This window comes from Etheostoma spectabile, chromosome 17 (assembly GCF_008692095.1).
Source record: "Etheostoma spectabile isolate EspeVRDwgs_2016 chromosome 17, UIUC_Espe_1.0, whole genome shotgun sequence".
NCBI lineage: Eukaryota > Metazoa > Chordata > Actinopteri > Perciformes > Percidae > Etheostoma > Etheostoma spectabile.
Genome location: NC_045749.1, coordinates 21,497,310 through 21,513,534, shown reverse-complemented (window position 1 = coordinate 21,513,534; position 16,225 = coordinate 21,497,310).

Here is a 16,225-nt window from a genome sequence, read left to right as displayed (position 1 = left end):
ATATGATTAAGTGGGATACTAGATTGTTTTGATAAAAGAAATAAGAAGAAGATGATAAATAGAAATAAGTAGAATTTCCAGAATAGTAGTAATAGATATGATGATGATAGTGATAGATAGATGATACAGTGGGTAGTTTGATACTACGTAGATAGATAGTAGATAATAGGGGATAATAGTAGATAATAGATAGTAGATGAAAAAGATAGAAGATAGATGATAGATAGATGAGGATTGGGGAGCTTTTAAAAATTGTGGTAGCATCTATCTTTCCATCTATCTGCCGTCCCCTAATATCTACTTCTTCTACTATTATATCTTTATCTATCTATCTATCTATCTCAGGTCGTCTGGTTATCCGTCCATTTGCCCACCCGCGGGCCGCGTCCGTTATCTATCTACTATCAATCATTTTTGGTTTGCCCCAGTCCAGCGAAAAAAGGCGTAAAAAAAGGGAGGTATTTTTTATTTAGGTTTTGGGGAACGCGGTAAACCGTGAGTGGACATTTTTTTTTTTAAGCATTTCCAGTAAAGCTCCTTTGACAGTAATTCAGAAAAACAGAGCAGACTTTTTCCATCAAAGCATTTCACAGAATCCTGATGTAATTACGAGAATAACTCGAAAAATGTTTTGTTTTTTTTCTCAAGTGCATGCATAACGCCTCCGTGGTTTGGGTTTTTGGGTTGCCCTGACATAAAATTTCCAAAAAAAGACTTGATTTTATTCTTAGTTTTGGTTTTAATGTGGACTTGAATTGTACCCCAAAATACAGTAGAACCAGGTCTAAAGAGAACATAAAGAGCCTTGAGTGATGATGACATCATAGTTTCAGATTACAGGGGTTTTTTTAAAATTTCCCGCATGTTCCCAAATTTTAAAGGGAATTTCCCTAAATTTTGAGTGTTAAAGCATGAGTAGTGGTGGGGGTTTTTTTGGGCGAATTTCCTGTAAAAAACCCCCTTTCCCACCAATTGATGACCACCCCTCATCATGGATTACCTAAACGATTTCCCGCTCATCCTCGGGAAATTGAGACATCCAGAAAAGGTGGGGTCATTTCAAGGGTGAAAGGGGAAGTGTGTTTTTGGTAGGGGGGTTTTTAATTCGTTTGGGGGAGCAAAGCTACTGTGTGAGGGGTTTTGTGTGTGCATGCATGTGTGTGTGGTGTGGGTCCTCTGATCACGTCCTTAAGGTTCTGTGATCACGGGCCTTGCCCGAGCAAGCAAACCAAAGGGGGCCCCCCCCCCCCCCCACCACAACACACACACACACAAAACCCCAAAACTTACAAAAATTTTAAAAAGACAGCACATGGGTTGACAAAAAAACACACAAAAAACTTTAACAAAAAACAAAAAGACATGCACTATGTCGACACACACACACAACACCCCACACACACACACACACACACACACACACACACACACAACAACACAAAAAAATGAGAAAGACATGCACATACACTATGCTGACACACACATACACAAAACATATACACAAAAATACAAAAGACATGCACATACAGTATGTCCCACACACACACACACACACACACACACACACACACACACACACACACACACATATACACAAAATAAAAAAGACATGCACATACAGTATGTTGACACACACACACAAACTCACACACACAAACACATATACACAAACACATATACACAAAAATACAAAAGACATGCACATACAGTATGTCGACACACACACACACACACACAAACACACACACACACACACACACACACACACACACAGAAACATGCTCATCCTTCATGGTCACTGTCAACACAAAAGACATGCACATACAGTATGTCGACACACACACACACACACACACACATACACAAACACATATACACAAAAATACAAAAGACATGCACATACAGTATGTCGACCACACACACACACACGCACACACACACCACATATACACAAAAATAAAATAGACATGCACATACAGTATGTCAAGACACACACACACACACACACACACACACCACACACACACACACACATATACACAAAAATAAAAAAGACATGCACATACAGTATGTTGACACACACACACACACACACAAACACATATACACAAAACTAAAAAAGACAGGCACATACAGTATGTCGACACACACACACACACACACACACACACACACACACACACACACAGAAACATGCTCATCCTTCATGGTCACTGTCAACACACTTTAAGACTGCACCACAAACAGATTTGCATAGACACACACACGCTCCCTGTTTTACTCAGCCCAGTCGGTGGGACCCAGTAACTCCAACCTGGGACAGGGGGGAAGGGTGGGGGGCTATTGTGTGTGTGTTACAGAAAGTCATCTTCACTGTAACCTTTAAAGAAGGCTAATTAGAGAGGTGTTGTGTCACCGCTGTTGAAAAGCGGTCTGCCGGGGGAGCCAATGACAGACTAGGATCCTCCTGGGTGTCTCAAGGAGGGACACGTTATGATAGGGACGCGGTGGACTGTGTGTGCGGCTCCCGCTGTCATGTGGCTCAGGTCGGGGAAACACCGTGTGTGTTTAGTGAACGGTACAGAGTTGTGGAAGTTAGAAGGAGTGTATTTGTTGCCGTCATCAGCATCAGAGGTGACTGATTTCCAATCAAATTATCTGAAGTTTGGTAAAAAAAATGATTGTGAATAAATCTGGTGAAAGTGTGTTTCCATCCAACGGCTTTAAAGCAAATAAAACCCTGTGCTTAGTGACGTCACATGCTGTTTTGCGATCAAATTGGCATATCAAATTGATTTCAGACATTTAAGTGAAGTTTCCATTCATTTTCGCGCTGAATCGCACAACATTCAAGCTACAACTTTATTTTTAATAAAAAGGCTTGAATATTATATCACTCTCCACTGGAATATTTGAATATACTTGTAGTGTACAAAGTAGGCTATGTCTTGTAGTATAATTACTTCCTGTAAATGTACAAATGTGTAAAAGTTGTTCATTTTGAGCCATAAATCTCTTCCTCTCAGGACCGTTTTTGCAAGACATGTTCATAAAAGCACAATTTATATAGCTGCCTCATAAATGAAATAAGAGCCTAAAGCGTTTTTTTTGCAAAAATAACAATTAAAGTCGACCAACAGCCAATATCTGAAGTACACTGGAATTCTGTGCAGTTTAAGTACAGTGGGATATTTGATAATTAACCATTTAACTTCATTACTGTGCAATATTTCAAACTCAGGACATTTGATACACTACAATAACTATTTTATTTGCATAATGCGTATACAAACCCTTAATTTCTTACTATTTTACGTCTATATGTTTATGGTTGCTCTCAGGAACTGTGCACCACGTTCCCCCCTTATCTTCTTCAGCACTACTTACATTTTATACATTGTGTATTTTTATATTCCGTGTTGACACTATAAGGGGTTGCTTCAATCTTGTTGTGTATAATAACAATAAAGGCTTTCTATTATATTTCTATTCTATATGTCTAACAAGATGGATTTTTTTGGTGAGATTGGTCTAATTGGCTGTTACTGACAGATGTGTAGGTGGCCCAGAAGGATGGATAGCGATGGAATGCCCAGCTCGTGTCTTGCAGGGGGCTGGGTGTGAGTGCGGGGTCAGGGGGTGGGTGCTGGGGGTGTTTGTGTTAGGGGAGGGTCTGGACGGGGTCAGAGGGTAAAGCGTGGGGTAAAGTAGTGGGTTGGAGGTGTTGTTGTCGAGATGTTTGAAGATGTGCTTGTTTTAGGGGGTTGGTGGAAGGCGGGGTGAGAGACCTGTGTGGGTGGATGTTTTGTGTAACATACATTCAGCTAAATTAATGCGTGTGTGTGTGTGTGTGTGTGTGTGTGTGTGTGTGTTGCTGTCAGCAGGTCAGTGAGATACCCACTGTCCCCCTGTCAGAGCCCACCGAGTGGCTGCCCTGTCACTCCAACCTGCAAGCCCCGCCCACTCCCGTCAACACCGCTGGTCGAGTGTGTCAAGTCCTCAGATGTCTGGATAATATCACACACACAGAGACACACACACACACCACACACACACACACACACACACACACACACACACACACACACACATATTACACTTCCCCACACAAAACCATGGCACACCACAGGGATCTGAATATCAATCTGCTTGTTTTCCAGGATGTCAGCTAGGGCTGCTTCCCTTAGGTTACATTCACACACACACACGCACACACACGCACACACACACACACACACACACACACACACACACACAGGCGCTGGGAGATACCCAGCACAGTTACAGTCCTGTACGCGTGGCTGCTCCACAGGAAGTGCGGCAGGGGTCAACTCAACACCTCAAATAAATCTAATCCATATCTTGAAAAGTGTGTTTCCACTAATAAAATCCCTTTTTCCTATCTCCTTCTCTTTGCGTCGACGTGTTTTCGATCAGATTGGGTCTTCTTCCTTGACGTCAGCGCGGCTGCTTCCCCGCCAGGCTGTTTATTTTCCATGCAGATCGCAGAGCGATGAGAGTTTACACGACTCCGATGTGGAACAAATGAGAGCCGAGGAGCTCCCTGGGTGGGGGGAAGGAAGCGGAGCTTAGGAGACCTCCAGATACCTGCTGTCAACCTGTTTCATGCTCAACTCCTCCAAAACAGATTCACAGACTGCTGGACACACACACACACGGACCAATTTCTGTACAGAAATTCTGTTGCCAATCTTTACATTCATTTTCAATTTCATCATACAGAGAGGTGGAATATATGCCATCAACACCTTTAAAACATAATGCAGTCCAATACAAGAGCTATGCAATAAATGCATTGTGTTTTTATGTGTTCTAGTGTGCTGTCAGTATATTTGATTACATATTTATTCATTTCTCCTTGTGAGTTTGTATTGACATTATATTTTTTGCTCACCAGACACTGTGGCTGATTGTTTCCCAAAGTTACCGGCCACTTTTTATCTGGGAAATTACATTTTATATGATACAAGTTGACTGTGGTGTGGTACAATTTACTTTACCCTTGTGTTGTCTTCCCGTCAAAATTGAAAATCAACACTTTTGTTGACACTTTTTATCAATGTTTTTAACTTTTTCATACATTTTTGTCCCCTTTTTCAACACTTTTTTCGACACTTTTGTTCAATGTTTGGGCGAAAATGAACTACAACTTCTTCTTCTTGGTTTTGTGGCGGGTTGCAACCATAACATGACCAAAAACTTAATCAAAATTCATTATTCATTCAGCAAATAACGCCTCCATTGGCATAAGCCGTATATCAATCAAGAGAAAATCTGATGAGACCGAACGTATTTCTTTTGAGTCGATATTCATGAAATTCCATCAAATTTCACTGTTTCCAGAAGGCATTTTTCACTCAACATCACTTCATTTGGATAAAAACATGTGGATGGGAACACAGCTACTGGAACAACTGAAATTTTTTTGTCTCTGTCTCAATCAAACTTGGTCAAAAGAACTTGCCCTAACAGACTCAAAGCTCTGCAATCATTTTAAGTACGCCCTGCATTACACATTTTGTCATAAAAGATTTACATCCGTCTGAAAAGCTGTCCAAACTCCATCCACAGATAAAAAGTAAGCTTAACTGGATTTAAAAGGATTCACCTGTCCACTCATATTGAGGTGCTACAGATGCAAGAGCACACAAAGGAGAAGCTGCAGGTTTTCAAAATGCATGTGGAAAATGGAACCAGTGTGTCTAAAGATCATCAGATTAAGGTGTATTTAGAGGCCTTTTCTGTCTTCTCTGTTTATGCACGTCTTGTAAACACACTGCACATTTCCCCTGATGTCAGCAGTTACATTGTGCAAATCATAGCCATAGCCGATTTGATCACATAGCAGAGAGCTCAGCCTCGAGTTTGACTAAACAAATGAGGGTGACTTCCCTGATGCAGCTTCACACACACACACACACACATACACACACACAAACACGGCTTTACATGAAAGCATACATGTCTGTCTTTCTCTGTCTCCCTCTAACATGCACTCTCTTTTCCTCTCAATCCAAGGACCCTCACTCCCTCTAGGCCACATGAGCAAACCCGGCCCCAGGGTTGTGGTGATTGAGGACTTCAGCCAGGGCCAGGCTGCGACCACAGACACACAAACACACATTACTCAGCCCAAAGATAAGCAAATGGTGTGCAAGCCGCCAATGGCCCTAAGTGCTCCGCAAACACAGGTAACACTGGCCTCATTTCAAAAAGGGTTCATTACTTCACCGCAGCCAGCTCTGCGGAACGTGAACACAAAAACCTGAGAGACAATATGCTGGTATCACTTGATCCAGTAGCATTAGGTCAGATCTCTTGGCGTCAGTATGATGGGATGCCCTCAGCAATGACGTTTGGTCTGATGAATAATGTGACATTTTCCAGGTGCATTGACAGAAAGATGCACCTGAGTTGTATTTTTACGTTCTTTAAAGATAAGTAGGCAGAGATGATGCCGACCTACATCTACCAGGGTTCGACAGTACAATATAATACAGGTAGTGTATCAAAATGCACGGAATGCAGGCAGAAATCCCAGTCCTGGTGATGCAACCGTTGTCCCAGGACTGAGGACTAGAGAGGGAGGACAACATAAAAGGATGTTGACAGGGTGCTGCCCTGGCTCAAGTGTCCTTCATATATTGCAGAGGCAATGGCTGATGGAAGAATAGCATTCATCCCCCCAGTGAAGCCAAATAGACTTGAATAATCTAAAACAAGGAAAACTGAAGATGTTCTGCAGACTTGTGACGGTTCTATAGATCAGTAAACCATTATACAAATACTTGGTGGAGTATTTCTTCAAAGAGTCAATGTTCACAGGCCTGTAGTTGGATGCTCAACATCTGGACCTAAAAGCTGGAAGTCCATGGTCTTCATCCCCTTCTTGTGCAACAAGTCGGAGCAGCAGATGAACACAATCCCAATCAACGTCACCACTCAGGGCCCTGGCTTGATTGTTAACACTGAGAAAACACAGAGAGAAGGAGGGGTGGTGAAGGGGTTGGGGGGGATGTGGGGTGATGACGGGATGCTGAGAGCTTAGTTGGAGTTTGGGGAGAGATGGAGGAGAAGAGGGGGGAGGAAGGTCAGATAGCTGGCGGCCCCATTTCCTCTCTAATGGCCTCCGAACGAGAGAATACGAGGGAACGCTGCCCAGTAAAGCAGGTGACCCGGAGGAAAGGGGGGCAGCCACACCCACCTCCGAGCCCTCATTTGACTTGGATAAAACCCCCACACACACACACAGATACACACATATCTGCACACAAGCCATTAAAAGACAGAAATGGATGGTCATGCACGAGCATAATTATGCATGCAAGGCGCGTAAAAAGCACACACAAGGGAATGCCATAAATACAAATTATGAGCAAATGTACGCCAAGGAGAGGTTGTTCCTGAACATAATCATGCATGTTACACACACACACATACACACACACACACACACGCAACCATGCAGTGTCATTTCCAAGCAATCCCACAACCCCCACTTCCACTACTCACTGATTTCTCTCAGTTCCCACCATTAAAGAGCTGCGGTGCACTTGGCTGTGCTAGTGGGCCTCAGCTTTCCGTCTTAAGTGGGACTTACAGTAATGGTAGGAAGAAACACCTGGATTGGGTTGCTCCAGCCACTCGGAAATCCATCACTAATTATGATTCCTTCCTAAGTTCTGCGGAACTACTGGCTTGTTTCAAAAAGTAACTATAAAATTAAGCGGAGCCATTAATACTTCAGAAACATGTGAGCTAGTGGGAAACATCTGTAGTGCAGTCAAACATATAGCAAACATAACTGGGCTGTGGTCAAGACCAACTTAAGACCAGGTCCAGTCGAGTCCAAAGTCCAAAAAAAGGCAGTCGAGACCATGTCAAGACCATAATAGGCACTAAGTATTTTCTAATGCTAATATGGTTAAAAAATTAGAATGGATATGTAAACAAGAATGCTCCATCTTCTAACACAACTACAGTACAACTGTACAACTGATCCGGAATCAGCAGCCAGGAAAAGCTTGTCCAGTTCTCTGTAGTTCTGTAGTCCAAGACCATTCCAAGTCCAACAAGTCACATGACCAAGACAAGCACAAGACATACTGTAATAAAAAAAGACAAAAAAAGACAAAAAAAAGACACAAAAAAAAAAGTCCAAACTCAAGTCTGAGTCCGACATTATTGTTAAACAGCATTTTGATCAAGTGTGAGGTCATGTGTCGACCATATTTCATGGTGCTTATTTTACTGAATTTACCTTTAATCCTCATGTTGTCCTCGGGTCAAATTGACCCGTTTTCCTCTATCAATGTTCTTTATAATTCCCCAAAATAACATGATGGATTTCACACAACGCTCTTTAGCAAGTTCAAATCTCTATTCTCATTAATTTTGGGGCGTCTTGTTCAATTTTATAGCATTTGAAAACAAATTGAAGTGTTTTTGAAATAGTATTGAGTAAAAGTTGACATATTCCAGTCTGTGATTATCCATCAACTAATTATCCGTTCCTTTAATTTTAGTCAAAATAATTCCTAATTTCTGCTTTTCTAACTCAAACATTAGGTATAATTTACTATAAATGAGGTTTATTGACCATAAATTCCAAGAATAACTGCAAAACTAAAGTTAATAAGTTAGTGGTACGTAGTGTTGAAAAAGTAAAAAAAAAAGTGACAAACATTGGAAAAAAAGTGTCAAAAATGTAAAAAAAATTGGGACCAAAATGTACAAAAGTGTTGATTTTGACCGAAGACAACACAAGGGTTAATGTAAATGGTTGCATGCTAACATGCCAACATTAGCTTTTTCAGTGAGCAACCAAACAATTACACCATTTACTTGGTGTAAATATATAAAGACACTTAATCTCTACATAAGAACTTGTGTTGTGTGACAAAGGCTTGATTTATAGATGCGTTAATCTTCTCTACTCGTCATAAATAGGTTGAATTTGAACTTAAGAAGAGTCGGAGAGACAGGCTCCTGGAGCTGTTGTGTGCCCAATAAGGAGATCGAGTTACATTTCTAATCATTACAGATGCTGCAAGAACTGCAGCTAACAGATAGAACACTTAAATCTCCTCTTCCCTCTCCTCTACAAACACATCTGCCCATATGCCTAATCCACTGTTCTTGTGGATTCTGATCAAATTGAGTGCGTGAGTTGTGACACATTGCTCTCTGGTTAGCTCGTTGACTGAGTCAAGGTCTGTTTTGAACCGCTTTTCTCCGGCGTCCTTGCTGTATGTGCCAAGCTCTAAGCAGAACCTGCTGTTCTTACCATTTCTGGTAACATAATCTCACTCTATTTGGGTTAATAAGTGAAACCAAATGGGCTCGGCCTCTTTTTCTGCTGTGCGTGAGGGTGGGTCGGAGCTGGCTTGTAGTCCTTACAGTATGATCAAAAATAATCATTTTTTATAGCATGCAGCGTGTGGGTTGTCATGCATGCACATATGGTTATATGTATACATCTAAGAATTATCAGCCTCCATTTCAAAGGAGATATCAATGTCCTATGAAGGCTTTTCAACAACAAAAAAAACATTGACCTAGATATGCTTTGTCCTTGCGAGTGCATGTGTCTTTGTGGTTATTAAGAAATAAATTCTGACCAGATGTTCTATTTTTAGCTCTTCATTTTGCAGTAAAGGCACCCATTCTGTAGCAGCGAGGCCTGTGTGTGTGTCCCAGGGCCGGAAACAAGTGGTTGTGACCCCGGTGCTATGTATTTTTTGTGCGTAACTTAAATCCGTCTCACTGCGTCGGTCTCTTCCACTGTCACTCTCCCACCTCCTCCCTTTCTAAATCTGAAAGGCAGTTTTTTTCTTGGAGGGGGGGATCAGAGGCGAAAGGGGAGGGTTCGGGGCCTGCTGGTTGAGATGGGGGGACGTGACGGATGAGCGAACCTGTTTGGTGAAATTGAGAATGGATGTGCGGGTGTAGCTTATACCCCCCCTATCCTCTATACAACACAGCGTAACCAGCCACTGCCCTGCCCACATCCACAGACAGCTGTGCCTGACGGACCTGACAACAACACTAAAGGTGTGGAATTGCGATTGTGAGGGCAGATTTTCTGCGCCTTCACGCTCTCTGTGCACGAAGCGGAGGCCAGCCAGTGGCTTGTGCGCGTGTTTGTGTGTTCAAAAACCTTGCATGTGTCCGAATACGTGATTTTATGGAACTCTGATGAGGACTCCGCTGTTGATGTAGGATTGAGCTCACTCTAACGAACCCATGCAATCAAACCAGATGTGCGTACAGGCCTGTTTGGCTGGCTGCCATACAGTTACGGGAAAACCCCCTTCCATCCACAAGGCACCCACTGACAAACACACACACACACACACACACAACACACACACACACACAGTTCACAGGATGTACTGTGCTGCATGCATGGAGGAAGGCTGACCCGTCACGCTAAGGGGTTAATGATTTGCTATTAGACCAAGAGGAGGGTATACAAAAGCTTTTGGATTCTGCACCACTATGTGTGTGTGTGTGTGTGTGTGTGTGTGTGTGTGTGTGTGTGTCTGTCCTTCATGAATTCCTTTACATTCCAGAGGATCAGTTTTAGGAAGCTCAGTGTCCTGCCAGCTGTGGGTAGATTTAAAGTGTCTGCCACTCACTGCCGCAGTACTTTTGCACAGTAAAGTGTGGCTGTAACACTTCCTCTGTTTTTCCCTGACTGCACCTGGAGCTGGTAGGCATTCAATATCTTGCTCAAGGGCACTTCAGCAGGGCTTTAGGGCTGATTACTGATGTGATTTGAGTGTATCTTTAGGCTTTTGCGCTGTGTGTGATCCTAAACGTGTGAATTGAAGCATAATTAACCCTCATGTTGTCCTCGGGTCTTCCTATTGTCTTCCTATATCAATGTTCTTTTTAATTCCCCAAAATAACATGATTGATTCCACCCAACGCTCTTTGGCAAGCACATATCTCTACTTTCATTAATTTTGGGGTGTCTTATTCAATTTCATAGCATTTGAAAGCAAATTGAAGTGTTTTTGAAATAGTATTGAGTAAAAGTTGACATATTCCAGTCTGTTATAATCCATCAACATCCATTCCTTTAATTTTAGTCTAAATAATTCGGAATTTCTGCTTTTCTAACTCCAACATTAGGTATGATTTCCTATAAATGAGATTTATTGACCATGAATTCCAAAAATAACTGTAAAACTAAAGTTAATAAGTTAGGGTTCAGCAGTGTTGAAAACGTACAAAAAGTGACAAATATTGAAAAAAAACGTCAACAGGGTTGCTTTTCAGTTTTCACGCAAAGACAACACAAGGGTTAAATTTACCAAAGACCATCCATGCATCCGTGTTGTTTTTTGGCATTTGGGTTGAAAGAAACTTTGGATTAAAAAACTTGGGTCAAATTTTCCCCGGAGGACAACACAAGGGTTAAGCACATGATGACGTTGAAGGTGGAAAAAAAAAAGCCTGCCGTGACACTCACCTGAGGTCAAAGTCAAAGTCAAGTCAAAGTACTGTTATTGGTCTCCCTACGGAGACATTTGCATTGGACACGGAGCAACTTAGCTGCAAGAGTTACAGACACAACGACAAGCACAGGGTTAAAAAACCGTTAAAAAACAAATATACAGTCAACATATGGGCTACTCGAGGGCCTGTGCAAAAAGCAGATTTACAATTTCCTATACTAAATAAGATAAAAGCCATACTTCAAAACAAAACCAATTTCATTCATCCATCACAGTCCCAGATATACCTTAAAAATATTCATAGTCATACTTTCATCTCTGCCCATTAATGAGCTTTACTGCAATAGGGACAAATGAGTGCTTGTACCTGTTATATCTACACAAAGGAACCCTGTACCTCTTTCTTGAGTTCAACAGCTCAAACTGTGAGAACAAAACATGAGAGTTATCAGACAGAATGGTCTTAGCCGGCCTGATTGTTGCCTGTTCAAAAAGCTCCTGCGGGTTGAGAGATTCAGGTGTTCCCGTAATTTTACCTGCCGTTTCAACCAGATTAAAAATCTGGGATCTGAAAGGTCTGAATCTCTTTTTCCATGCAAGGGAAGAAGTGAGTGGCACACTAATTATCAGTTGGGATTTGGATAATTGACGTGGTGCAATTTGCGGCCTCATTAAAGACGGTGCAACCTCTACCAGCGGGCTGATTTCCTCTGGAGGAGAGGTGCTCCTCGAACGCTCCACAAGGGGAAATCCGCCCTGTAAAAGAGTTTGCGTGTCACTGCGAACACTCCAATGAGCTCGTATTGTTCAATCCAGATGTGTGAGCATGACAAAACCCTTGCTGTTTGTTTTTAACGCCATTTATGGCTTGGCCCCCTCCTGTCTGAGATTTGAACTTTTTTTGACGCAATTGTGGCAGAGCCTTGCGCTCCTCGGGTCAGCTTCTGTTAGAGGTCCCTGGGTCAAGACTTACACAGTGGGACGATGGTTCTTTTGCCGTCGCTGCTCCCAGACTGTGGAACAAACTACCCCCTGACATCCGCACCACTACTGACCTCAGCCTTTTTAAAACGAAACTTAAGACCCACTTTTTTAAATTAGCATTTAATTCTGACTAGGGCGATACTGTCTCTTAGGCGTCCTCCTTCTGTCTGCTCCTTTCTATGCATTTCTGGAGGCTTTTAATGTCCTGCAGCGCTGCACCACTACAGCACTTTTAATTGAATCTGTATGTTTTGTATGTGTTATGTATTGTTTTATGGCTTTGTTGTAAAGCACTTTGGGTACCTTTCGACTATTGTAAAGGGCTACACAAATAAACTTGATTGATTGATTGAAAACCCAACCCAAGGTTTCTACCCACAAGCCATCTCTCTGATGAACAGCGGACTTCTGACCCACAGTGTCAGGACCAGTTCTTGTCCACGACCCAGTAACCACTGTCTCTACAGCACCTGTTTAATGGTTCCACTTATTATTCCATTTATGTATTATTCATCATTGTCATTCTCACATCTCACTTATTAGTTGTTATTTATTCATCATTCTCATTTACTATTTCACAACTGTTCATAATGTTCATACTGTTCATATTATAATATAATAACTTAACACTACTTATCCCAGTATCCTTTGCACTATGCTCCACATTTAAATAATTTTTATTGAACTCTTCATTGCACTCATGCCTCTATATTGTTTCTGTTTAGAGTATGTATCTATTAGTGTGTATATTTTTGTTTTTTTGTATTTTTTTGTATGTGTAAGCACATTGTGAGCAACGATGCTCCAAATGAAAAATTCCTCGTATGTGTATTCATACCTGGCGAATAAAGCTGATTCTGATTCTGATTCTGATAAAGGTAGTACTTTGGATTGAAGTTGCATCGAATAAAAATGAATGCAATGGATCATAAAAAAGGCGACTTTCCTAATTGCATCACTAAAATGTTCAAGCTGTAGTCACAACACGAGTCACTGTGTAATAAATGTATATTACATAGTATCACCAGGAGATGTTTTGCCTGCAGTTATATTGAGATTTAAGAAGCCTAAATGAATACTGAATATGATACAGGGGCAGCTAGACCTCAGCTACAAAAAGTTGTTTTTCCGCTGATGTTAAGTTATTTTTGGAACGAAACAAAATTGGTTTTGGATGCTTTTCACTGGCTCTAAGAAAATTCTCTCAAGTGCAAGAAAACACATGAACGTCTAAAAATAATTTCAAACACTGCAATCTGCATGACAGTTGCAGCATGAATGTAGTCAACAAAATGTTTAAAATTTGACCAGTGGCCCAGAACCGCTCCAAAAACACTCCATTTGGATGCTTTTCATTGGCTCTAACAGAATTCAAAGAAATTCTCATGAAAACCACATGAGCGTCTAAAAATAATTTGAAACACTGCAATCTGAATGACAGTTGCACCATAGTTCTTGTCAAGCAACTGTTTCAAATTTCATAGTAAACAAACAGAAACCTGGACCAGTGGCCCAGAACCTCTGCACACAACCCGGTCCCACGCCAGTTTGTGAAATGGTCACGTTATTATGTGTACATGTCACGATTTTATCGTTCATTGTGTGTAAATGTCCCGATTTTATCATTCATTACGTGTACTTGTTACGATTTTATCGTTCATTATGTGTACTTGTTACGATTTTATCGTTCATTACGTGTACATGTCTCTATTTTATTGTTCATTATGTGTACATGTTACGATTTTATCGTTCATTACGTGTACATGTCACGATTTTATCGTTCATTACGTGTACATGTCACGATTTTATCGTTCATTACGTGTACTTGTTACGATTATTTTGGTCATTACGTGTACTTGTTACGATTTTATCGTTCATTACGTGTACATGTCTCTATTTTATTGTTCATTGTGTGTACATGTTACGATTTTATCGTTCATTACGTGTACATGTCACGATTTTATCGTTCATTACGTGTACTTGTTACGATTATTTTGGTCATTACGTGTACTTGTTACGATTTTATCGTTCATTACGTGTACATGTCTCTATTTTATTGTTCATTGTGTGTACATGTTACGATTTTACCGTTCATTATGTGTACATGTCACACTTCTATCATTCATTACGTGTACTTGTCACGGTTTATCATTCATTAAGTGTACATATCACGATTTTACCGTTCAGTACGTGTATATGTCACAATTTCATCCTTCATAACGTGTACATGTCAAAATTTTATCATTTATTACGTGTACATGTTACCAATTCATCGTTCATTACGTGTACATGTCACGATTTTATCGTTCATTACGTGTACTTGTTAAGATTTTATTGTTCATTACGTGTACATGTCTCTATTTTATCGTTCATTCTGTGTACATGTCACTATTTTATCGTTCATTACGTGTACATGTCACAATTTTATTGTTTATCACGTGTACATGTTATGCTTTTATCGTTCATTACGTGTACATGTCACGATTTTATCGTTCATTACGTGCACATGTTACGATTTTATCGTTCATTACATGTGCATGTACCGATTTTGTGGTTCATTATGAGAACATGTCACGATTTAATCGTTCATCACGTGTACATGTCACGATTATATTGTTCCTTACGTGTATATGTCACAATTTTATCGTTCATTACGTGTACATGTCACGATTTTATCGTTCATTACGTGAACTTGTCACGATTTTATCGTTCATTACATGTACTTGTTACGATTTTATTGTTCATTACATGTACATGTGACAATATAATCGTTCATTGTGTGTACATGTCACGATTTTAGTGTTAATTATGTGTACTTGTTACAATTTTATCGTTCATTACGTGTACATGTCACGATTTTATCGTTCATTACGTGTACATGTCACGATTTTATCGTTCATAACGTGTACATGTCACGATTTTATCATTCATTACGTGAACTTGTCACGATTATTTTGTTCAATACGTGTACATGTCACGATTTTATCGTTTATTACGTGTACATGTCACAATTTTATCGTTCAATACGTTTACATGTCACGATTTTATCATTCATTACGTGTACTTGTTACGATTTCATCATTCATTACATGTACTTGTTACGATTTTATTGTTCAAAACAACTCCAATTTTTTTCTCCAAATGCTATAAAATTGAATAAGACACAACAAAATTAATGAAAGTAGAGAATTGTACTTGCCATAGAGCGTTGTGTGGAATCAATCATGTTATTTTGGATGATTAAAAAAAACATTGATATTGGAAAACGGGTCAATTTGACCTGAGGACAACATGAGGGTTAAAACATGTGGGAAAGTGACATGAATAACACGGAAAAAAAGTGTTAAAAAACATTGAAAAAGTGACAAAAACGTTGAAAAGCAACAAAAGTGTCAATAAAATTTTTTATCGTAAAGTTTTAATTTTACATTTTGACCCAGAAAAACCAAAGGTTGAGCGGCCGACGGGAAGACAACATGAGGGTTAACATGGATGCAGAAAGTCAATGGAACATCTCACTCCACGCTGGAGGGAGGAGTTGACCATTGACCCCTCACCTTTGTCCCCTGGGTTCAGCTAGGGTTGCCCTAGCCCACGTCTTATGAAAATCCCATGCATCTGGGACATGAAAACAAATACGTTTAATGGTATTGTTATGCTTATAGAAACACAATCACACCTGTGTGGTTAAAATGTGTAAAAAAGTAGAAACATCAAAATAGCCAGAATGTATTTGAGTTCAAGCTATTACACAC